Below are 25,923 nucleotides of genomic sequence, written 5' to 3'. Positions count from 1 at the left end.
AGAAATGAGAAAATAGCCAGTTATGTGGTACCAGCAATCAAGAACCTTGACTGAGGTAGCAGGGAGAGAAAGAGGAAGATGCAGAGTAGAATGGTTTGTTAGGATGGGAGACAACTGAGTGTGTACACAGCTGAGCAGACAGTACGAGGACAGTCACAGAGGCTAAAAACACACACAACATATGTGATCATTTCTTGTGCAAAGTCCTAGAAAGGACAGACGTAAAACCGAGGCTGAAAGATTAGTCTTCACCAGGGAGAAGAGTGGCATCATTCTGTGTGGTAATTAAGGTCCACCTGAGTGACCAGAAGCCAGGGGATGCCTTAATCAGCATGCAGATCTGGGAGCTAAGAGAGATGCTGATTTCAAAGGGCAAAGAAAGAGTCTAAATAGATCACTAAAGCAAGAGGGCCAACAGTGAGGATGGGAAGTCTGAATGTGCAGCCTGGAAGTGGTAAGACAGGGAGACAACAGCTATGAACCAAGTCAAGGTTAAGGGGCCGGCTGATGGGCCCAGTCTAAGGCTGCTCGGAGCACCGCATGTACACGGGGGTCAGGGCCTCGAGGGATATTTAACAGAAGCAAGGCTGGGTGTGGATGCAGGGGCCTCTGTAAGGAGAAAGGCAAGAAACAGAAAACTCAAGCTTGTCAGTTAAGAGCAGATCCATGTTTTGTGGGGCCTAAATCTTAGGTGATTGGTGATGGGTGCGGGAGGGCTTTCTTAAATAAAAAAAAATGACAACTGCAAAATTAGGTTTAAACGTGTGCAATTATTTATAGAATGAGAAAAATCATTACAAATAAAAATTTAAAGGTTGATGAATTCCATCAATATCACAAAATACAGGAAGACAATACAACTTTTTAATGAGTGACAGCTCTATAATACTTTTTTGCCTGCAATTTTTGGCTGCCTGCTCTACGAGCACCTCTTCATCTGAGAACCATTTTATAATAATACCTTATATGCAGAGAAGGAAAGATTATACAGCCTTTCAGCCAGCATGGCCATGAGTTTTTCATTATCGATAACATAGAAAGATTCTTTCAGCTTCATAGCTCATTATTGGTAATGCCATGGACATATTAAGCATTGTCAAATTTGAAAAAATCCTTATCAAATTTTTTTCATATATGAGCATAAGATTTTTGGCATTTCACGTTTTCTTGGAAAATGACTAATCTTAAATTGTCTTTGAAATGATAAAATTCATGAATCAGTTTATCTAACATGTCCTTGAAGTGGTATAATATGATTTTTATGTTATATTTATTAGAAGTTTTTGTCAAATCAGCGAGCAACTTAAATCTTTCTCCAATGTATTTAAATAATTAACTCCTCTTCACTGAATGGATTATGAAACAATCCAAGGGCTTTTATTAAAAATGTCTCTCTCTTGTGATATAATCTGAAAAAAATTGTTACAATTTGTTTCTTTATGCCAGAATAATTTCTATTGCTTAAATTGATCATCCTTATTGCTTTTATTCCATTTTTATAAAAAATTCATATACATCCAAATTTTTAGTCTGTAATGTCTTGCTTGAGTTATTGAAGCATTCTAAAATGTCTTTGCAAGTGGCAGTTACAATGCTGTCTTCTCAACTCAGCTTTCCCTTACTCAGATTCCCTGAATGTCTGTGACTACTGCAAAAGCATACCAATATCAGAAGTGTGAGAGAGGGGAAATCAGAGTGGAAAGAGACAGAAGTTTTAACCAATTACAATTAAACCATCTTACTTTTGCCAGGGCCCTCCCAGAACCTTGGAAGGGGGTCCTGAGTGAGGGGTTCTGAAACTCAAGCCTGATTTGATTCACATTAAATCTGCCTGTGTTGATAACCTTAACTTTCTCTGTGAAATTAAGGCAAGAGGCACAGCTTCTGAGAGATCAGAGGCATAGGGGAGTCTAAGCAGAATAGTGAGGACTTAGAACAGTATCAGAGGAACTGAGGGACTGGTGCTTACCAACCTGCAAGAGGTATGAAGAGGGTTTTAAGGGTAAATACAACCAAATGAGCAGAGGTAAAAGGAGGTGGAGTATTGGTAAAGTCCTCTATGCAGAAATATCCTCTTAGGTAGAAACACGCTCTATGTAGAAACTCCTAAAGAATACACAAACACACACACACACAAATACTAGAACTAATAAATGGGTTCATCAATGTCACAGGATCCATACACAAAAACCAATTTTATGTCTGAATACTAGCAATGACCAATCCTCAAAATAAAATTAAGAAAACAATCCCACTCATAATAACATCAAAAAGAATACTTAGAAATAAATGTAATAAAAGTTCAAGACTTGTACACTAAAACCAAAACACTTCTGAGGGAACACAGATTGAAAGATTCAATATTTTTAAAATGGCAATTCTCCCCAAATTGATCTATAGAGTCAATGCTATAACTATCAAAATGCTAGCAAGCTATTTTGAAGAAATTGTCAAGCTGATCCTAAAATTCATACAAAAGTGCAAGGGACCCAGAATGGCCAAAACAATCTTGAAAACAAAGAAATTTGGAGGACTTGCATTTCTTGATTTCAAGATTTACTACAAACTACAGTATTCAAGAGTGTGGTACTGACATAAGAACAGACATATAGATTAATGGAATAGGATAGAGAATCCGGAAATAATTCCCTACGTTCAGGGTGAATTGACTTCAGCTAAAGGCACCAAGGCAATTCCATAGAGAAGGAATCATTTTTTAACAAATGGTGCTAGAACAACTGGACATCTACATGAAAAAAGATGAATTTAGATTCTTACCTCATGTCCTTCACAAAAGTTAATTCAAAATGTATCATAGACCTAAATGTAAGAGCTAAAACTATAAAACTTTTAGAAGAAATTACAGGAGAAAATCCTTGTGACTCCTGGTTAGGCAGAGTTCTTAAATACATTATCAAAAGCACAAACCATAAAATAAAACATTGATAAATTGCACTTCACTAAAAATAACAACTTCCATTCTTAAAGACACCACTAAGAAAATGAAAAGACAAGCCACAGACTGAGAGAGAATATTTGCAAATCATACTTCAACTAAAGGACTTGTACCCAGAACGTAGAAAGAACTCTTATAATCCTATGATAAGAAAACAAACCAACGAAAATTAGGCAAAATATTTTAATAGCTATTTCACCAAATAACCAAGCAAATGGAGATACTTAACATCATTAGTCATTTGGGAAACACAAATCAAAGCCACAATGAGATACCATTTCACACCCAATAGAAGGGCTACAATGAAAAGGACAAACAGTAGGAAGTATTGGCAAGAACACAGAGAAACTAGAATCCTTATTCCTTGTAGAAATGTAAAATGGTGCAGCCACTTTGTAAAATAGTTTGGCAGTTTCTTAAATATAAATTTACCATAGGATTCAGTAATTCCACACTTATCTACTCAAAAGAAATTAAACATAGATCCACACAAAGATTTGTACATGAACGTTGATAGCAGCATTATTCATAAGTGCCAAAAGTGGAAACAATCCAAACATCCATCAACTGGTAAATGCATAATAAAATGTGGTGTATCATACAATGGAATACTATTCAGCCACAAAAAGGAACAAAGAACTGATGCACGATACAACACGGATGAACTTCCAAAACAAAAGTGAGCAAAGTCAGATGCAAAAGACCACATTTTGTATGATTCCATATATCTGCAATGTCCAGAAAAACACAGATCTACAGAAACAAAAAGAAAATTAGTGGTTGCTTAGGACTGGTGGTGAGATTTACTGCAAAGGGCATGAGGATCTTTTTGCGGTGACTCAAATATTCTAAGCTTCGATGTGTTAAAGGCTGCACAACTCAGCAGGTTTACTAAAAATCATTACATTGCCCACTTAAAATGGGTGGATTTTGCAGTATGTAATTACATCTCAATAAAGCTGCTTAAAAAAAGATGTGAGGTGGGGCCGGCCCAGTGGTGCAGTGGTTAAGTTCACATGTTCCACTTCGGCGGCCCAGGGTTTGCTGGTTCGGATCCCAGGTGAGGACATGGCATCACTTGGCACATCATGCTGTGGTAGGCGTCCCATATAGAAAGTAGAGGAAGATGGGCATGGATGTTAGCTCAGGGCCAGTCTTCCTCAGCAAAAAGAGGAGGATTGGCAGCAGATGTTAGCTCAGGGCTAATCTTCCTCAAAAAAAAAAAAAAAAAAAAAAAAGATGTGAGGTGATAAACTATGGGATCAAGGCTAGAAAACAAAGTAAAGCCAGAAAATGATTGGGAAAATCAGAATCAATACTGGAAGCATTAATGAAACTGAAGAGCTGAAGCGAAAGTGAGAGAGCCAGGAGGAGAGACCTGAGGAGCCGGCATCAAAAGCTTCAGAGATGATCGAGTCTGGATTTACAACTAAGAAAAATTAAAGGAGAAGTACTTTATATTTCAAACAATTTCTGAAAGGTTCACAACAGCAATCCTATAAAAGTAAACAATACTAAAGTATTTCAAGTACGGCTGTATTTGAAACACTGGATTTATACACAACTTTGTATGAAGTGAAGTATACCTATATTCCACACTGTCTTTAGTGTCTATTTCTGCAGGTCTTCTAAAGTCAATTCCCATTCTGGAAAGACACTTTCTTCTGAACAGCAGACGAGCTGAGCAGTGAGGCATGCCACACCTGCTCCTGACCCCTCCCTTGCAAGAGAGGGGCCATGTCAGGGCAAACAGAGAACACTTTCCCGGAGGAAGGGGACTGAGCCCAATGCAGTTAAACAAATGAGGGAACAATCTAGAAAGAGCAACGTGACTCAAAGTCCATGTTCACTGAGCTACCGAAAGTTCCTTTTGAGCTCCAGAGATAGAGATGGCGACATCTGGGTAGTGAAAGCTCTGCTTCTTCTCTTTCCCACTTGAAGAGAAATTATAACAAACTCCTTTTCTTTACCTACAGCAGTCATTAAGTTTTATGTTCTAGTAGATAATTGTAAAATAATAAGACAGTCTAAAATCAGCTTTTAGCAATGCAACAAAATCTCTGAACTCTCCAACCTTTGGGTTGATTTTATTTCAAGACTGTCTTTTCCTATGCAATGCACCTACTAGCGAGAGCATGACTATAACCAGCAATTATTTTTATTTATCCATCACAAACTTTTATTTATTCCAAAATTGTTTTTAGTAACTGCTATTTTTTATATAAATCAGATCCCAGACTCCCAATTTTTGATCTTTTAGCTAAAAATAAACAAAAATCACAGATCTATTGAAAATATTTGAAAAAAATAATCAATAAAAGTGTAATGCAAAATGATGACAAAATTAGAACATTGACTAAAAATAATATTTAAATATGTATATCTAAGTTTCTTCAAGAATTTAAAATACTACGAGTCACATGCCAAATATGAATAATGCAGATTGACTCTACCAGTCCACACTATCCTGAAGCAGTGTTAATTACTTAATCTAGTCCTGGTCTAACTTTTAGCATTTAATCAATCCTGCCATCTGTGATGACATTCATGAATTAAAAAATGGGACTTCCTTAGCAGATCCGCGCCAAAGCTATTGCAGGAGCCAATACTGACCACTGATGGTCCCGACTGAAATGCAGGGTTGGGGTCGCCTAGGTGGTATCCTGTTAGTTCAATACCAAAGTTCTAGGAAAAAGTGGAGAATATTTCTGGTGACAAAAATTGTCATCTGTTTTGTGAGTAGACTCATTCATTCATTCAAAAATTGTATACTGAGCATCAGTTATGTGCAAGGCATTAATGAAAGGTAGATGGCCAGCAGGTTAGCATCAGAGAGCCTACAAAAAATTATTAGCCCAGATAATTTTTTTAACAGAAGAACGTTTTCAGTAATAACTAGTAGATTGGAAAAAAAAATAACCTAACACTCAAAATATCCACTCAGCATATTCCTTTAGTCACCCTGAACCTGTCTCTTTGTAATGTTCACTTAGCTCCCTTTTCTAAAAACTAAGTTACTTAACTTGGAAAAGAATCATTGTTTCTGATATTCTCAATATATTCAACTCCAGTTTTAGAAAAGAAAATACACTTCCTAGTTTCTTTAGAACATTGGGTTTTACCTTTATGTATTATCAATCCTACGAAGATTATATTAACACCACTTATGTTGGAGATTTCTAAATATAAGAGGTCTAAGAGACAGTTTCCCTATTCCATTACTTTTCACGTCACTGGACCATTGGTCAGGGGATCAAATACACCAAGAAATACTGGTCAAGAGGAAAATGAATTACTGTGCTTTAATTCCCAATGTCACTGCAAAATAAGAACAAGGTGTTTGCCTGATTTAAACTTTATTGATATAACTATTCAGTGGAAATATTGGGTAAAAAAAAATAAGTGGGGGGTGGCCAGGTGGCAGAGTGGTTAAGTTTGTATATTCTGCTTCAGTGGCCCAGGGTTTGAGGGTTCAGATCCTGGGCGTGGACATACATACTGCTCATCAGGCCATGCTGTGGCAGCATCCCACATACAAAGTAGAGGAAGAGTGGCAACAGATGTTAGCTCAGGGTCAATCTTCCTCACCAAAAAAAAAAAAGCAAAGTTATTTCCATCTTTTTCAACCACACTGAATATAGAAACTACATTACTAAATTTATTAATCTCATTTGAGCTTTATTCAGTCTTTGATTATTCACTTATTTTCCCCTGGTCTCTTTAATATGTAGAGAGTCTACTAAAATAACAGATCTCCCTTTGACTAAATATGATACTCTTAAGCTGTGCAGAAGCAGAAGTTAAACATCTTAAGCCTGACTTAGTAAAAAAATCAAACACATAATTCTGTATTGTAGAGTTGCTGTATAATTTCACAAAATGGAGGTGAAATGTTTCACTGTATGTATGTTTCTTGAAGGTAAGAGGATACAAGACAACGTGAAGAAAGACTGAAACCTCCATCATTTTAACATGCTTTTTTGTATGCTTTTTTTTGGTGAGGAAGATTGGCTCTGAGCTAACATCTGTTGCCAATCTCCCTCTTTTTTCTTCTCCCCAAAGACTCAATACAGAGTTCTATATCCTAGTTCTAAGTCCTTCCAGTTCTTCTATGTGGGATGCCACCACAGCACGGCCTGACTAGTACAAGTGGTGTTAGGTCTGCACCCAGGATCCAAACCGGCGAACCCCAGGCCACCGAAGGAAAGCAGGCAAACTTAACCACTATGCCACCGGGCCAGGCCCCTAAAGTGCTCTTAACAAAATCATGTTGTTTATATAAAGCACTGTTTTAAATATCACAACCATCATTTTAAAGTACTCTTAATAAAGATTAATTATATATTCTTTGGTACAACAACTTATGTTTCTTACTTCCCTGATTATTCTCACCCAGTTCTGGTAACATAGTAGGCATTGATAAATATTCCTCTATTGATTAACTCTAAAGGATGGAAAAGATATAAAATCCTGAGGTATTCTCTCTTTTTCATGTAGTGGTTGCCTACTGTTTTGTCCGCCCAGTATAACACCCTTCCTTCTGGGAATCATCAACCCTTTATAAAGGAATCGTCTCTCTCCACCCACTCTTACACATGAGTGCCACAGAAGTTTCCGTGTTCCACGAGCCAATCCCACGGGCTAAGTGGACAAAACAACCGCCCCAAACTGAGTCAATCAGAGCTCTTCTCTAGGACTTTTCCTTGGGACTCAAGAAGTCAGCAGGCAGTCCCTCTCAGGGGGCAGTGGATGTAAGAAGTGAAACGTAGGCATTGTGGGCAACCACTTTTCCTTTTAAGTAGAGAAAGTAGATCTGCAGTTAAGAGAACAAAGCCAACACATGCAAAGAAAAGCAGAGATGAAAGACAAAAAGAAAATCTTCGGGGTGGTCCCGTCCTTTGTTCAGGTTATTCCCGAGGCCTAGCTTCACAGGCTCTTCCATGATTCAATTTTTTCCTTAAAATCTGTAATCTATTAAACACTTTTTGCCTAAACTAGTTCAAGCTAGGTTTTAGTCACTTACAACCAAGAGTCCTAACTAACAGTGTATGGCCCAGGATCTATCACATAGTTAAACTTAACTTCTAAGATGTTAGTCTGAAGACTGAATGCTTTCTACCAACCCTTAAGAATGGAGAATACACAGTTAAATAAGCAAATAACAATAGTCAATCTAGAAAAAAATATTGAGTAAAAAGCTGAAAAAAAATGTGTATCACTAAAATTCAGAGAAATGGAAATTGAAACAATAATATTTAATCTAATAAATTAACAAAGATTTAACAAAAATAAGTATTTCCAATACTGGCAAATTACAATGAAACAGCATTATCTTACATCACTTGTGGAAGGATAGATCTTTATAGACTGTTTTTGTAATGCATTTTGAAACTATGCATTAAGAAGCTTAAAAATACTCATATGCTTTGACCCAGGAATTCCACTACTGGGATCTAGCCTAAGGAAATAGATCTTAATACAAAAAACTTTTTTGTTTGCTTTGGCTTTGAAGAAAGCTAATCACCACAATAATTTGCAGTAGCAAAAAAAAAAAATCTGAGAGTAACACAAATGTTCAGTAAGGAAATAGTTAACTGATTTATTCAATGCAATATTAGTCATTAAAAACAATTTTACAGAGGGTATATAATAACAGAGAAATGCTTACATTATGGAGTTAGATTTTTACAAGTCAGGATATCAAACTGCATAGTTAAATGTTTTTAAAACGATATATATACAAAATAATTCAGGCATTTCTTTGACTATGAAAGTGTTTACAATATAAGCTGGATATCATTCAGTAGGTTAACCAGGAATAAGATTTGCATTCTGAAGACTGCTGTTTGCAAAAAGTGGACCTCTACAGATAATAGCACCCTGAGTGATGGGACAAAAGCTGCTGTTCCCGAAATACAGGAAGGCACAGCTACTCTGTGTAAGGGGCGGGCTGTGCAGTGGGCCTTGCCTCCTTTCTTTACTGCTAGTGGCTATGACATGCATAACAATCTCTAGAACTCCAATTTTAGTGCAATCTTACATGCTCAGGATGTCCTCAGTGATACTGAGGTATATGTTTGTCCCTTAGCTAAACTACATTTATTTAAAAACAACAACAATAACAAAAACACATAGATACAGAGATTAGATTGGTGGTTACCAGAATGGACGGGAGAGGGAGGAGGGTGAAAGAGGTGACTGGGCCGTGTGTCTGGCGATGGGTGGTAACTAGTCTTTGGGTGGTGAACGCGACATATGTTCTACAGAGAAATCAAAATATAATGATGTACATCTGAAATTTATATACTGTTATAAACCAATTGTTACCTCAATTTTAAAAAACTACATTTATTTATTATTTTTACCTTGCAATAGTAAGACATTTTTTTAAATATTTAAAACTTCTATTAAAATTCTTATAGAAAAAATAACTTACTTTGATTGTGAAACTCTCAGCTTATAAATCTTTTTCTCATTGAAATATACTTTAAAAATCTGATTTTCTTAGGTTCTTTGGGTAATATAATGAAAACATTTTAAAAGAAGAGACTGAATCCAAAAAGTTATCAGTTATCTTAGGAAGTAACATTAAGGACAATCTTTTTCATCTACTTTCTCCTTCCCAAATATTCCATAGTGTGCACAGTAAAAATAAGAGACAATTTCTGTTAAAGAAAAGGTAATAAATCAGCAAAAAATTTATAAATTAATGTTGGAAACAATAAAAGAAAGAGTGCATCTGAAACACAATATGATAGTCCATTTACTAAATGCTCCAAAATATCATTAGATTATATTAGTTGTTTTAAACACTAGTCTATACATCTGTTTTTCTTTGAAAAGTTTCAAGAGAGCAATATGTGAGCTTCTAGAAATAACACATAGAACCGTAAAATGTCCAAAGAACCATTAAAATTCGAGGTTTCCTTTTCTCCTCATTTTTAGGTTTGAAGCAATAGTAACTTTTGGTTCAACAAAAGAAGAGAGTATGTGACAGGTCACTTCAGGTCACTATTTTTACCTTCTGATAAAACTGTAATTACACTAGGGAGAAAAAACAAAAATAAAAATCATTCAGTTGAAGTATGTATTACACGCCCAGTATGTGCATGATCCACATCAGGCACCATTAAAGTTTCAGAAATAGAGGAATGGTACCCCTCCTCAAGTGACTCATGGTTAGATGTGGGAGAGAGTAAAAGAGAAGACAGTTACATTACAGTGCAGAAAGATGGTAAAGGAAGAAGGCAGAAGAGAGGAGGCAGAGAGGCAAGCAACCAGCTCTCTTTGTGTGTCCTGGAAAACAGGAAGAACTTTCTGATTAGAGAAGTCTCTGACTGTATCATAAGCGTTGCGGAAAGCAGGCAAGGAGGGAGGGACAGGAAGAGAGGGAGGAGGTTGCCCAGGCATAATGGAGGGAGGAAAAGAAAATTTGCTAGAAAGACTTTTATTTTCTTCTCAAAATATTTAATAATCAGGGAAAAAATGAGTTATTATGGTTATGTCCAAATCAAAGATCATTCAAAGAGTTTCATTAATACTGCAGTGACATTTAAAAATGCCCAAAGAATCTTTTCAATGCATTACATGATCTTCATTTCACCATTCAAAGAGAATAAGGAAAAGAAATGTAGTATTTGTTTAAAATTCAACCTATTGCTTGCTATACTCTGAGGAAATAAATTTATGAAATATTCTTCCACTACAAATTATTAAATCACATAAAAATATAATAGTCAAAATATTCTTGCAGTTAAGAAACCTATTTTACTTTTCGTCAATTTTTCTGCTGGCAGTGTTTTACTAACTCAAATCCTATAACCTTAAACTGAGAGTTTCCTAATGGCAATGTCACTAGGAAATGTAATGTGACTTTCTTAGATCATCAAATAATGGTAGTGTGGTCTCAAATTAATTTTCAGCAGATGCTCATAAGGTTCAACAGAAAACACCTCAGTGATGGGGGAGGCTGGGAACATCATTAGACTCGTTTCCTTGTAAAGGGTTCAGTGACAAACAGCCCCCAGAGGCGACCTGGCAGGGAGACTTGCCTGGGTTCTGCTGTGTCGCAGACTTACATTGGCCTCATATAGAAACTGGTCCCTGAACATGTTTTATTTGACTTGCAGAGTGTTTTGTTTTGTTTTGTTTCAATGAGCACCAACATTTAAAATTTGAGAGATTTTACATAAAGATCCAGATTCTCTGACTTTTAAAAAAATCAGGTAATTCAGAAACAATGGGCCCACATTCCCCCAAAAACAATCTCCTGGAGCGGCTGCCTCATTTAATGGGCACGCATTTTTCCGTTTACCATTGTTCACACCCAGCCTGTTTCACTCACTTATTCTGGATACCTGCCTCATTCCAGAGGCCTTTGAATTTGCCATTCCACCTAATTCTACAATTTGCTAGCTGGATTTTAGATGCTTTTATAACCCATTTAAAGCCCATCTGAATGAGCTTTTGGCTACCTCAAATATTTTTTCTCTGAAAATTATGAAAGGTGGTTGCCTGCCATTCATTTGAGGAATTCTTTAAAGTAAATGAATTCTACTTTTATTTTGCATAATAAAGAATATATATATATACTTATATATACCTGTTCTGTATGTGTGTACGTTACACATAAAGAGACAGACAGAGACAGAAAGAGAGAGAGAAGGGTAAAACCATAGAGAAAAATCTGAATTTACACTGACAGTTACCAAGATACTAAAACTTAAAGACCAGGAGAAACCATGACTATTTGCCCCAAAATTGCAGTGGTTCCTTAGCTGAAATATTAGCTGATACCTACCCTACTGACAGCAACTTGTCTCTCACATGGGTGGCACGAACAGGCCTTTTTCATCCCCTTTCCCATTAAACAACAAACACATAACAGCAGCAGCAACAAACGGCCCAGAACCAAGTATGCAAAAGGCCCAATGCCACAGGCTTTCCAGACGCTTTCTCATTTAAACCTTTTGGGGAGTCCCAGCTCCAGCTTCTCCATTTCCTTTTGGTTCCAATCAAAGGTTTTTGCCTGATTTTTAGCAGTTTCTTTGCCATGTGAAATGTTTTATTAGCCTTTATTTTAATGTCAAAGTGTGTTCTACAGCAAGCCCCCACCACGCCCCAAAAGTGGTTTCATAGTAAAGTAAGATTGGAAATAACAGGTCTCTTTAGTGTAAGACTTCTCAGAGCTTTTATTATACTAACGTGGAAAGTGAATCACCAAGAAAAGATACACCTGGAGTATGTTCCGAACTTAAAATTTGACCATGGAATACTTCTTCAACGACATTTCATAGGAATTCCTTGGAACATACTTTGAGGAGCAATGCTCTATTTTTAGTATTAATTTAATAATCATTCTATGTGATTACTCGTATTTAAAGTGGTGTTCATTTCAATAGAGTATCAGAAAGTATCAGCAAAAGGAGGAAAGTCAAGCAGATAGCAGGTACTCCCAACAAGAACAGAGCTTCCTCTTTTCCTAGTGAGTCCTGCAGAGGCTCTATCCGGCCACGTGAGCTGTCCCCTTGAGGACTCCTGTCCAGGATGGAGTCTGCCTCATCAAAGACTTCCTTCTCCTACACACTATTTCAGGGGTTGTCTCAGACTCTGCCCGACAAACATTCTTGATCATCAGACTCGTTTCTGGGCCCTGACCCTTTACTTCCACCTCTGAGTTCACCCTTGGTCCACTACTTTCAGCTTGGAAGACTGTTGTGCAAGCCAACGTGTCTGATCCTGTTCCAAACATGGAACAGGCAATTGGGGTATGTTCACTACCCCAAAACCAATTTTCCACCCCAGATCTACATAGTTTCTTTAACCATGGAGAAGATTGACAGTATCACATCTAAAGATGCTGTTCCTATCATCTTGGTGAAGTTGAATGTTAATATTTTTCTTGTTAAAGATCAGTAATACCAACCCAAAAGATATGTGAAGCGAGCTAATGAACAGTGTTTTCTCATACCCACAACTCGTCACGTTGCCAAATCCACAAGGTCTGACCTATCTGATCTTCAGATATTTGCCAAGTAGCCCACACCATGGACTTCAAGAGCGATAGATAAAAATTTTCAGCCAGGAAAGGCCTTCCCAATGCCATTCCTCCACCATGGTCTTGAAGACAGAAAATACATTATTTATTTCAGATTTCTCCACTCTCCAAAATATAGAACCTGAAACTCCCTAGACAGCAAAGGCATAATTGGAATTCCAAAGCCCCTCAATAACAGATTCTCCTATATTTCCTGAACTTGCCAGGCTCCAGTATCCCACAAACGGCCGTACTGAGAAACAGAAGCCAGTTAAGTTAAAAGTTTTTGGATGGTTCCTTCACTGCAAACAGGAAGCTATCATCAGTAGGCCTGAGGCACTTCAAACAAGCTGACCAAACCAGGCTAAATCTTGGAAATAACTCTCTCCACTCACAGTCTCATCTGAGTTAGGCATTTCTTCCTTCATCTAAGAACTTCAGTTAATTCAGAAGACTGGCTAGTCGGTCACCCAGCACTCAAGTGCTATCACAGCAGGCACGCAGAGGATTTCATGTGAGCACAGAGGAGAACTCAGTCAAGGAAGCCGAAAGGGAAGAGTGAGTTAGGGTCAACGTGGAGCAGAGAAGGGCACAACAAACAAGGGATTCCAGAAGGGCACTAGCCAAAGCACGGAAGCTTGACAGATGGTGGCGTATTCTCATTAATTCTTAGTAGTTCACGTGGAGTGATGAGAACTGAAGGCAAACTGAAGATCATGTGAGCCATGTTATGGAGTTTGCACTTTCCCCTCAGTGCTATGGGCCCCTGGAGGATTTGAAGGAGGAATCAGATTTGCATTTAAGAAAGATTGCTCTACCAGAAATCACTTAAGAAACTTAGGCCCAGGAATATTTGTTTCACTGAGACCTGCCCCTCCTATGACTGTGTCCTCCCATTGAGTCCTCTCCCTCAGAATCTTGTTTCGTCTATAAAGCCCGACCTGTAGACGCTTTCATTGACTGATAACATCAACCAGCGCTGATTCCACCTTAGAGCCACTGCCATACGATTTCCCCGCTTAGAGACTCGACCTCCTGCCCTCACGCCCTTCTCTTTCTCCTCTTCTCTCTCTTGATTGTTACGACCAATTCTGACTTTAGGCCTGAGTTCAACAGCCCTGTACAATTCTCTGCACCAATTCGGCCTTGTTGCTGATTTTTTTCACACTCCATTAATAAATAGGCCTATGTCTTGGTTTCTTGTAATCTTGTCTTCTGTTGGTAACCCCACATAAGACTAGATCCTTATTATTCTCTTTCCAGGCCAGGACCACAGTCTTGCAATTCAGCTTCTCTAACTGTCACTAATTGAGGGATTAGATAGACTTTTGGACTCTTCAACATGAGCCCTGCTATCTTTTATGGCAACTTATTAGTTGTTAGTACTTTGCCTTGAACTTCTCTTGTTGACTACTTATCCGGACACATCAACCCTCTTGGAGATTCGAGGCATGTGGGGGAGGGTAGTAGTGGAGGACGGTGCCTTTACAGCACATAAGGCTGAGGCTGTTTTCCTCAGCACCTGGCCTAGCCAATGGATGGGTGTAACTCCAGCTCCCACCCCTTCTAGTAAACTGCGCACTTGTCAAAAGACACGGAGCCATGCTCACTGAGTTCAAGGAGGTGGCAAGCACAATTTACTGTAACTGTTCTCTCAGACGATAACCTGGCCCCCAGACTGATCCTCACCGACACCTAATCTTATCTTGCACACCGTAAAACAATCACCTCTGCTTCTCCTGTACTAACCCTTTAAGCCTGTCCTTCCCTGATCCAGATTCAAAAGATTTCATAAATTCTTCTATTCTTGGAAACTAGATGTATTGAGCTTGCCCTGTAGTTTTAACAATTTATTGAATACGGAATCATGTAAACCCCAAAGGCAAATGGATATACCTTTTTCTTACCCATAAGTAATCCTGGATTGTATTTCTCAAAATTAAAATTGTCCTGGAGTCTGACAGTCTAAACAAACACAAAGATGCTTATCTAGATTCCCATAAATACTTCAGCTTCGGTAAAAAGAAACACGGCTTTGAGAAAATAACTGCCCACAAGCAAGGCTGCTGCCACTTCTCTCATCCGCCCTTCCATGGAAGTAATGTTGGAAGAGCACTACTTTGGGCTAGGCTGGTAATGCTGATCTCAAAACAGCACAGAGACGCCTCAGAGCAAATATAATATGATATTACAATTTGATTGATTGCAAATATACTAACAGGGAATTTCTGATAGCTGAAACAAAAGGTTGGGCTGAAGTTTGTTTGCATTATTTATGATGGAAATATTAATATAATAACTGCTTACAAACTTCAGAAAAAATACTTCAGTATGAACCATTTATATTTAGAAATAGTTACAAAGTATAACATTAAGTTTGGGATTTATTAAAGCAAATCCATAAAGTCTTAAATCATACAATGCTTTATGTCCTGGTTTTATTAATAATATGTACTTGAATGAATTAGAGCATTGACAAAAAATCCTATCATTTAGATATTTACTACTTTAGATTGCTCTGGCAAACGACGCTAAATTGTGAGGTCATACAGGATATACTGAGTCAATTACATCATAACTTCTCAGATTTCATTTCTCTTCATTTTTGCATTTAAATAAATGAGTTTGTTCAGCATGCTACTTTATATATTGGCATTTTACTGATGTTAAAATGTTTACTTTTCAAAATCATATTTTCCTACAGTTAAGAAAACTTTTATAACAATGACAACAATAACAAAAATAATAATGAACTCTATTGAGCATTTACCAAGCACCAGACACTGCTTAGTAATGCCATGAGCTATCTAACGTCACAGCACTCCTCTGAGGGAGCTCCAGTATCAGCCTGTGACAGCTAAGGGGACGGAAGGCAGAGAGGGAGCAGGCTGAGAGCGGCCACACAAGCAGCGAGCGAGCGGCCTGGGAATCGAACCCGAGCAGCCTGGCTCTTACGTGCTCAAGTGCAGCTGACTATATTTTGCTCTGATTTTGTAGTTTTGATACTTCTTTGCATATCATTTTAGAAGATGGATTCTTATTTGCATATTATACTTTGAATTCTGCCTTGATTAAACTGATACTTAATAGGGATTGACAGGAATTGAGGAGTAGGGAATGGCTTTACCCAGAAAGGGAAGTGAGCAGCAGCTAAAAACCACAAATGTTACGCACGTGAAAAAAGGTTAAGCAGAAGATTAACTTTATACATATTCCCAAATACATGCTTTTTAAATCCCCTCGCAAAACCCAGGGGTTCACAGAAGGAAAGAGTTCAGTGGTAATTCTCACGAACCTTTGTTTTCACGGGCATAAAACATTTTCAGCATCAACCCAGTCAGCCTGTCTCTTGGCACGGTAAGGATGTGGCACGCTGCTCCTTTTCTCCTGAGAGAGAAATCAAACGCTTGCCAGAGCACTTAATATTCCAGCTTCCACAGCAAATTGCTTTCATCCCTTTCTCCGGCCTCCAAAATGACTTCGGATTTGGGCAAAAGAGAGAAAGACATGGGAGGGAAGAAGCCCAAGGGGGTTGTTGGTGTTGCTATTTTTTTCCACTGCGACAAACAAAACACGCTTATAATTACGTGAAATAATATTTTTTTAGTATAATTTTTGCTACCAGCCCTAAAAGCTCTCGAGTTGTAGTCTTCCCTCCCACAACAGCACAGACCACCAGGCCAATATTATAGTGTAAATGAGATTAAATGACTGCTTCTAAGTCAGTGACAATTTGGGGTTTTACTTCAATAGCCAACTTTTTTTTCCTTTAAAAGAGGATAGGAGATGGAGAAAATTGGAACGTATTCTTCTAGAGATGAAGATATGAGTGAATAAAACATCTAGCCAAAGAAAACAAGATTAACAAAGAAGTCTATGATGTAGCATTTACAAGAAAATGAAACTTTCCTTTTCAGAAAAAACAGCTATAAAACAGGTTATGTTAAAGTTAATTTTTCAAAGGTATAAACATAATATGTTTTTCAGTTCACATTCTAATCAATTTTTCATTAAGTTAAAAAAAGGAAAAAAGACAGGCTTGTGTTTGGAATGTGATGCTGATGAGAAAGACCTAAAAACACCGGACAAAGTCTGACAGAAGTACAAAGGTGACATATATTCCAAGAAAATGCTGCTTTCAACAGACACCACTTAAAAAATAAAGACAGGCTAAAAGCAAGAGGTTGAAGAAAGAGAAAAACTTAAGAACATGGCACATTTAATTAGGTACCCCTCTCCTCAGACTAGCAGCTCCCCAGTTCTGCTGGACATTCTAACTAGGCATTTTCAATTCTTTTGTTTCTCTCTCTGTGCCTCTCCAAAATCTTCTGGCTTAACATCAGAAGATAGCTATTCATTTCACAAAATTATTTATTTTGCAAAAACAAAGTTTTTACAAAAGGATAAGGAAAACTTAAATCACAGATCTATGCATGGCTCAGCGAGAGTGTTGTAGATTTGGCATTAGTTCTCTTACTTGGCAATGTCGTACTTCCAGTCTAAGCTTGAGTCTGAGATAGATTCTGCTGTTAAGATTGGTCATAAATAACACCATGTCTCCCAACTGTACATTTGCTTTTTACCAGAAGTGCTGACCAACTGCTATGTTTTACTCTTTTGTCCCTTCCCGATTCCAATCCTCTCCCCACTCCTAACTCTCCTACCTTCTTTGACTATCTGTTATGCAATCACATTCAGTTGGATAGTTGCATTACACATAGTGAAAAGCTACATGAACTGAGACCACATATTAGACAGAATTACACACTGAAAATGAAGACATTCTATCCAATCCCTGATTATATCATTATGTTCACTGTCATCACAATTTTATTTGTATGTTAAAGATAGAATATGGACTGAACAACTCTCTTGAGTCTGTCAAAATAATAACAAAATGATGCAAAATATATACAAATAAATATTCAAATGTCTTTCTCAAGATAAACCATCTGGAAAAAATTAGAAAATGATGAGTCATTCATGAACAAATAAATGAATATGTTAACCTAAATCTTTATCTATGGATTTTTTCCAAATGGCAGGTGGCAGGGCAGGATTACCCTGATCCCAGCACGTTCACACAACAATTACATCCCATGTTAAATTTTTAAAATTTCTCATAGCTAAAAATGCTCCTAAATTAGATGAACAATAGGGTTAAAACTCATATGATCAATTGAATTGCTGTTTGATTGCTCTCCCCTGAGCAATTGCCAGGGGACTTTCATCAACACACCAATAAAGCAGAATGTATAAACTAATCATTCAAATATTTTTCATCAGAGAATTTAGAATTCAAAGCTACCATTGTGATGGCCACACAAAACAATTAAAAAACAATCCATAATATTTATGAATATATAGTTCTAAATATGAAGACTTGTTCCCTGAAAAAAATCAATCTATTATTTTACTAAAGTAAAATTTGTGAAAAAAAATTCTCTGTGAAAGTAAATGCGATTTTCTTTTACCTTTATCTCATGTACAGTACTCTTTTGAACCAAAGGGTCCTGAAGGGAAAAAGAGCTTTAAAAAATGTTTGTTAAACACATCTACATAACTATTGACACACAAAAATCGTATAATTATTGCAAAGTGAAATTTTTTTTTCCTCCTCTGAGCCTTGATTAACTAAAAGCTAATGCCACATGTAAATATGCATTCCTCTTCTTCCTAGTGACCTTGCCACACCCCATCCCCAACTTGGGGGAGGAAAATGTCAAAAATAATTTTCCATTTTTCCTCTCTCTCTGTTTCTCTGCTCCCCTTTCCGAGCTCAGGCACAGACTTCCTACATGGTGCCTGCTGGCTGGCAGCAGGTGAGATATATCCCTCCTCCTTTGAGGGCAGACGATGACAAAACCCAAGAGCAATCATATACAGTCAAGAAAACTCAATATAAAACCTCATGTCCATCAACAAAAAGTGGGATATAAATTGTAGGAAATTATTATGAGTCAATATTTTAAATTATGTGTATATGATATGCTTCCCAATGTGTCACTGACATTCATCTGAAACCATGCAGAGGCAAAGCAAGAATATCTCTCACAGCTCTCTAAGCATTCATCTGGGTACAAGTATTAGAGGATTCAGCATGAGTGAGATTGCCCGCGGAGAACAGAAACTGAAATGCCAGGAGGCATATTAAAAGCCAGTGTACATGATGCATTTCATGGCAGACAGCCATCTATAGACCTACATGCATTTACCATTAATAGAAAACAGAGGTGGCAGCAAGAGATATACTGTTCCATTTCTCCTTTCTTGACATGGCTATCATTTATAATAAATACACAAATGCATAAGCTTGAGTACCTTCCAGGAGGTGTGCAAACATTCCTATGTTATATACAGTGGTAAAATCAAAATGAAATGTAATATGAAAATCTTGGCTTCATAGTTCCTTTCACATGTTTCAATCACTCAGCAAATTAGCAAACACCTACCATGTACCCACCACTAAGTGCTAGGTCCTGTGGGTAACACAAAGAAGATAAAGACAGTTACTGTTCTTGAAGATTTTGACATATTAAAAAGATAAGATCAAAAAAATGCAAAATAAGACAGAACATGCTCAACTGCTAAAAGGTTTGTTTAAAAATATAAATGCTGGGGCCGGCGCGGTGGCGCAGTGGTGAAGTGTGCACGTTCTGCTTTGGTGGCCAGGGGTTCACCGGTTCGGATCCCAGGTGCGGACATGGCACCGCTTGGAAAGCCATGCTGTGGTAGGCGTCCCACATATAAAGGAGAGGAAGATGGGCATGGATGTTAGCTCAGGGCCACGCTTCCTCAGCAAAAAGAAGAGGACTGGCAGTAGATGTTAGCTCAGGGCTAATCTTCCTCAAAAAAAAAAAATGTAAGTGCTATACGATATCAAAAGGAGATCTTATGGGCTGGAGTAACTGGAGGTAACATCATAAAAAAGGATTTTTTTTTTTTTTTTTTTTTTTTTTTGAGGACTATTAGCCCTGAGCTAACTCCTGCCAGTCCTCCTCTTTTTTGCTGAGGAAGCCTGGCCCGAAGCCAACATCCATGCCCATCCTCCTCTCCTTTATACGTGGGACACCTACCACAGCATGGCGTGCCAAGCGGTGCCATGTCCGCACCCGGGATCTGACTGGCGAACCCCGGGCCGCCGAGAAGCAGAACGTGCAAACTTAACCGCTGCGCCACTGGGCGGCCCAAAAAGAAGGATATTGAAGACTCAAAATAATTTAACCACAAAGAAAGAAAAGAAATGTGCAGATTATTTTGGCTGGGGAAAAAATGTGTGCAAATACATTGAAATGAAAATGGCCTCAGAGAAAATGTCTTCAAATCTATATCAAAATTAGAGACTTTTAAAACACAGATAAATGAGTTCTTTTCTTAAATTTAGTCGTAAGTCCTAGGAGAGTTCCAGTTTAAGCTCACTGTTCAAGAATAATTATAGAGGGTAGGAAAACCTGAGCTGTAAGTGACAAATGCTGGAGGTTCACTGTGAACCACGCTGAGAGTTAAAAACTCTGGAGGGAGCCAATCCTAGTGCAGCCTCCACAACATTGTGAGGTTTACCTCTAGCACTTGAGCAGGTTCCCTTAATAAACGTTAAAGAAAAACCTCCTTGTGATCCCAGCGGGGTGAGGGGAAACGAACACCCAGAGGACTCTGTTCTTCTTAACAAGGCCTGCACTCAGGGGAGACTAGTTAACCACAGCCTAACCTGCTGGGATATCATCAGAGCCTAACTGGCCTGGCAAAGGGAAATATCCAACTCCAGCCCACTCTAGCCATCCTGTCCACCTAAGGGCTGGGAAGAGGGGAGGGCAGGGCCAGCGCTGAGAAACCATTAATCATAGCACTGTAAATCGCCTCCCCTCCCCATCACACCTCACCACAACATTACTAAAGGCCTATTGACAACAGTTCCTTTCACCTGGAACAGCATATCCAACTATCAATAAAAAATTACAAGACATACCAAAGCCAAAAAACATAATTTGAAAAGACAGAGCAAGCATCAGCATCAGATATGGCAAGGATATTGGAATTCTCAGACTGCGAATTTAAAACAAGTATGATTAATATTCTAAGGGCTCTAATGGACAAAGTAGACAGCATGTAAGAACAGGCGGGTACTATAAGCAGAGAGATGGAAATCCTAAGAAAGAACCAAAAAGAAATGCTAGAAATCAAAAACACTGTAACAGAAATAAAGAATGCCTTTGATGGGCTTATTAGTAGATGACATGGCTGAGGAAAGGATCTCTGAGCTCGAGGATATATCAATAGAATCCTTGAAACCTAAAGAAGCAAAGAGAACTATGACAGGAAAAAAACCCAGAAGAGAATATCCAAGTATTGTTAGACAACGACAGAATGTATAACATATGCATACTAGGAATACTGGAAGAAGAGAGAAGGAACAAAAGAAATATTTGAAATAATAATGACTGAGAGTTACCCCCAAATTAACATCAGACACCAAAGCACAGACCAGAAACCTCCGAGAATACCAAGCATGACAAATGCAAAAAAAAAAAAAAAAAAACCACTTAGGCATATCATCTCGAAATTACAAAAAGTTAAAGATAAAGAAAAAATCCTGAAAGAAACCAGAAGGCAAAACCACCTCTCTATGCAGAAACAAAGATAAGAATTACATCTGACTTCTCCTCAGAAACCACGCAAGCAGGAAGAGAGTAGAGTGAAATATTCAAAGTGTTGAGAGAAAAAACCCACCAACCTAGAATTCTGTATGCTGTGAAATTATTGTTCAAAAATAAAGGAAAAATAAAGACTTTCTCAGACAGACAAATATTGAGGGGATTTGCTGCCAGTAGATCTGCCTTGCAAGAAATATTAAGGAAGTTCTTTAGAGAGAAGGAAAATAATATAGGCCAGAAACTTGAATCTACATAAAAGACAGGAAGAGCATCAAAGAAGGAATAAGTGAAGGTAAAAAAAAAACTTTTATTTTTCTCATTCTTGATTGATCTAACGTTCAAAGTGATAACAGCAACAATGTATTTGATTATGTGTGCTTATGTATATATCTTGTGAGTATATATATGCTTAGGTATGTTTACATATAAATGAAATGAATGACAGCAATGATACAAGGGATAAGAGGAAAGAATCAGGATTATTTTTTGATTGTAAGGTATGCACAATACTACCCATAAAATGATGTGGTGTTTTTTGAAAGTGAACTTGGATTAGCTGTAATGTATAGTGCAAATTCTATGGCAATAACTACAAATAAATGAAAAAAAAAGAAGTATAACATATGTTAAGAAAGAAGAGAAAACAGAATCATATAAAATACTCAAAACTACAAAAGACAGAAAAAGACTGGAAGACAAAAATAAGAACAAAGACCAAGAGCAGTAAATAGAGAGCAGTAATAAATATAGTGGATATGAATCCAACTATATCAATAATCACTTAGAATGTCACATATCTAAGTACACCAAATAAAAGACAAAGATTATCAGAGTGAACCAAAAAGTACAAATGAACTATATGTTGTCTGCAAGAAACCTACTTTAAATATAAAGACATATAGAATAAAAGTAAGTGGATGGAAAAAATATACCATTTTGATTAGCTAACACTAATCAAAAGAAAGCAGGAGTAGCTATATTAATTTCAGACAGAGTAGAGTTCAAAGCAAGAAAAGTTATCAGGGATATAGAAGGGAATTACATAATGATGAAGGGGTCAATTCTCCAAGAAGACGTAACTCTTAAAATGTATGTGCTAACAACAGAGTACCAAACTACCTAAGGCAAAAACTTATAGAACTGTAAGGAGAAATAGATGCATACACTATTACAGTTGGAGACTTCAACACCCCTCTATCAGAAATGGACAGATCCAGTAGGGAGAAAATCAGTAAGGATGTAGTTGAACTCAACAACACCATCACAACTGATATAACTGAAGTCTGTAGACTATTTCATTCAACAAGAGCAGAATACATATTCTTCTCAAGCTCACATGTGAACACTCCTAAATAACACATAGTTCAAAGAAGAAATCTCAAAAGAAATTTAAGAATATTTTGAACTAAATGAAAATAAAAACATTTCTTTTCAAAATTTGTGGGATGCAGCAAAAGCAGTGTTTAGAGGGAAATTGACTGTATTGCATGCATACATTAGAAAAGAAGAAAGATCCAAAAATCAATAATCTAAGCTTCTAATTTAAAATACAAAAAAAAAAAGGGTAAATTAAATCCAAAGTAAGCAGAAGAAAAGAAGTAAGAATTAGAGCAGAAATCATAAGATTGAAAACAGGAAATCAATTGAGAAAATCAACAAAATTAAAAGCTATTTCTTTGAAAAAAATCAATAAAATCTATAAGTCTCTAATGAGGCTAACTAAGGAAAAAAGAAAGAGGACACAAATTACTAATACCAGAAATGAAAGAGGAGATATTGCTACAGATACCATGAACAATAAAAGGATAATAAAGGAATATTATGAACAACTCTATGCTCACAAATCTGATAACCTAGATAAAATGGACCAATTCCTTGAAAAAACTGTCAAAACTCACACAAGAATAAACAGACAATCTGAATAGGACTATACCTATTAAAGAAATTGCATCAATAATTAATAACCTTCCAAAACAGAAAGGACCAAAAACAGATGGGTTCACTGGTAAATCCTAACAAACATTTAAGTAACAAATTACACCAATGTTCTACAATCTCTTTCACTGGGTAGAAGTAGAAGGAATATTTCCTAATTCATTCAATGAGGCCAGCATTACCCTAATACCAAAACCAGAAAAAGACATTACAAGAAAAGAAAACTATAGATAAATATTTCTCATGAACATAGATGCAAAAGTCCTCAACAAAACACTAGCATGTTGAATCCAAACACAGTTTTAAATGATTTACATACCACAACTAAGTGGGATTTATCTCAATTACGCAAGGCTGGTTCAACATTTGAAAATCAATTAATGTAATTCATCAGATCAACAGACTCAAAAAGAAAAATTACATGATCATATCAATAAATGCAGAAAAAGCATCTGACAAAATCCAACATCCAATGATAATAAAAACTCACAGTAAACTGGGAATAGAGGGGAACTTTCTCAACTTGATAAAGACTATCTACAAAAAAAAAATAACTAACATAAAACCTATAACTAACTAAAAAAACCTATAACTTAATGATGAGAAACCAAAGCTTCCCTGCTAAGATCAGGTACAAGGCAAGGATGTTCCCTCTCACTGATCCTTTTCAACATCATACTGAAGTCCTTGCTAATGCAATAAGGCAAGAAATGGGAAAAAAAAGTATACAGATTGGGAAGGAAGACATGAAACTGTCTTTGTTCTCAGATGATATCATTGTCTGTGTAGACAATCCAAAAGATTCAACAAAAACCTTCTGAAACTAATAAGCAGTTACAGCAAGGCTGAAGGATACAAAGTTAATATACAAAAGCAAATCACTTTCCTATATACCAGGAAAGAATACGGGGAATTTGAAATTAAAAAACACATTACCATTTACCTTAGCAGCTCACCAAAATGAAATATTTTGGTATAAATCAAGCAAAATATGTACAAGACCTATATGAGGAAAACTACAAAACTCTGATGAAAGAAATCAAAGAGCTGAATAAAATGAGAGATATTCCATGTTCATGGTAAGAAAGACTCAATATTGTTAAGATGTCAGTTTTTCCCAACTTAACCTGTAGATTCAATTCAATGCCAATCAAAATCGTACAAGTTATTTAATGGATATCAATAAACTGATTCTGAAGTTTATGTGAAGATGTAAAAGTTCTAGGATAGCCAACTCAATACTGAAGAAAGAACAAAATTGGAGGACTGATGCTACTTGACTTTAAGAATTACTATGAGACTACAGTAATCAAGATAGGGTGGTATTGGTGAAAGAACAGACAAGAGATTAATGGAACAGATAGAGTCCAAAAGTACTCACATAAATTTGGTCAACTGATCTTTGACAAAGGAGCAAAGGCAGTATAATGGAGCAAAGACAGTCTCTTTAACACCTGGTGCTGGGACAGCAAGACATTCACACGCAAAAAAAAGAAAAAACCTAGGCACAGACCTATACCTTTCACAAAAATTAATTAAAAATGGATCACAGACCTAAATGTAAAATGCAAAACTATAAAACTCCTAGACGATAACAGGAGAAAATGTAGATGACCTTGAGTATGGTGATGCCTTTTTAGACACACCACCAAAAACATGATCCATGAAAGAAATAATTGATAATCTAGACTTCCTTAAAATTAAAAGCTTCTGCTCTGTGAAAGACGATACCAACAGAATTAGAAGAAAAAACACAGACTGGGAGAAAATATTTGCAAAACACACATTTGATAATGGATTGTTATCCAAAACATACAAAGAACTCTTAAAACTCAATGATAGAAAACAAACAACCCAATTAAAAAATGCACGAAAGACATAACAGACAACTCACCAAAGAAGATATACCAATGGCAGATAAGCACATGAAAAGATGCTCCATGTCATTAAGGAAATGCAAATTAAAACAACAATGAGATACCACTACACACCTAGTAGAATGGCCAGAATCCAGAACACTGACAACAGCAAATGCTGGTGAGGATGTATGACAGAAACTGTCATACATTGCTGGTAGGAATGCAAAAAGTACAGCTGCTTTGAAATAGAGTCTGGTGGTTTCCTACAAACTAAATACACTCTTACCATATGATCCAGAAATCATGCTCCTTGGTACCCGCACATGGATATTTGTAGCAGCTTTATTCATAATTGCCAAAACTTGGAAGCAACTAACATGTCCTTCAGTAGGTAAATAGATAAACTGTGGTACATCCAGACAACGGAATATTATTAAGCACTAAAATGAAATGAGCTATCAAGCCATGAAAAGACAGAGGAAGTTT

At 37.0% G+C, this 25,923-nt stretch overlaps 1 protein-coding gene across 8 annotated transcripts in view; it reads right to left on the bottom strand.

The window, feature by feature from the left end:
• Positions 1 to 25,923, bottom strand: part of LEKR1 (leucine, glutamate and lysine rich 1) — a 189,460-nt gene that overhangs the window by 107,204 nt on the left and 56,333 nt on the right. The gene's annotated exons all lie outside the window — the stretch shown is intronic.

This window comes from Equus caballus, chromosome 19 (genome assembly GCF_041296265.1).
Source record: "Equus caballus isolate H_3958 breed thoroughbred chromosome 19, TB-T2T, whole genome shotgun sequence".
NCBI classification, from domain to species: Eukaryota; Metazoa; Chordata; class Mammalia; order Perissodactyla; family Equidae; genus Equus; species Equus caballus.
This window is presented reverse-complemented; position numbering and strand designations above follow the sequence as displayed.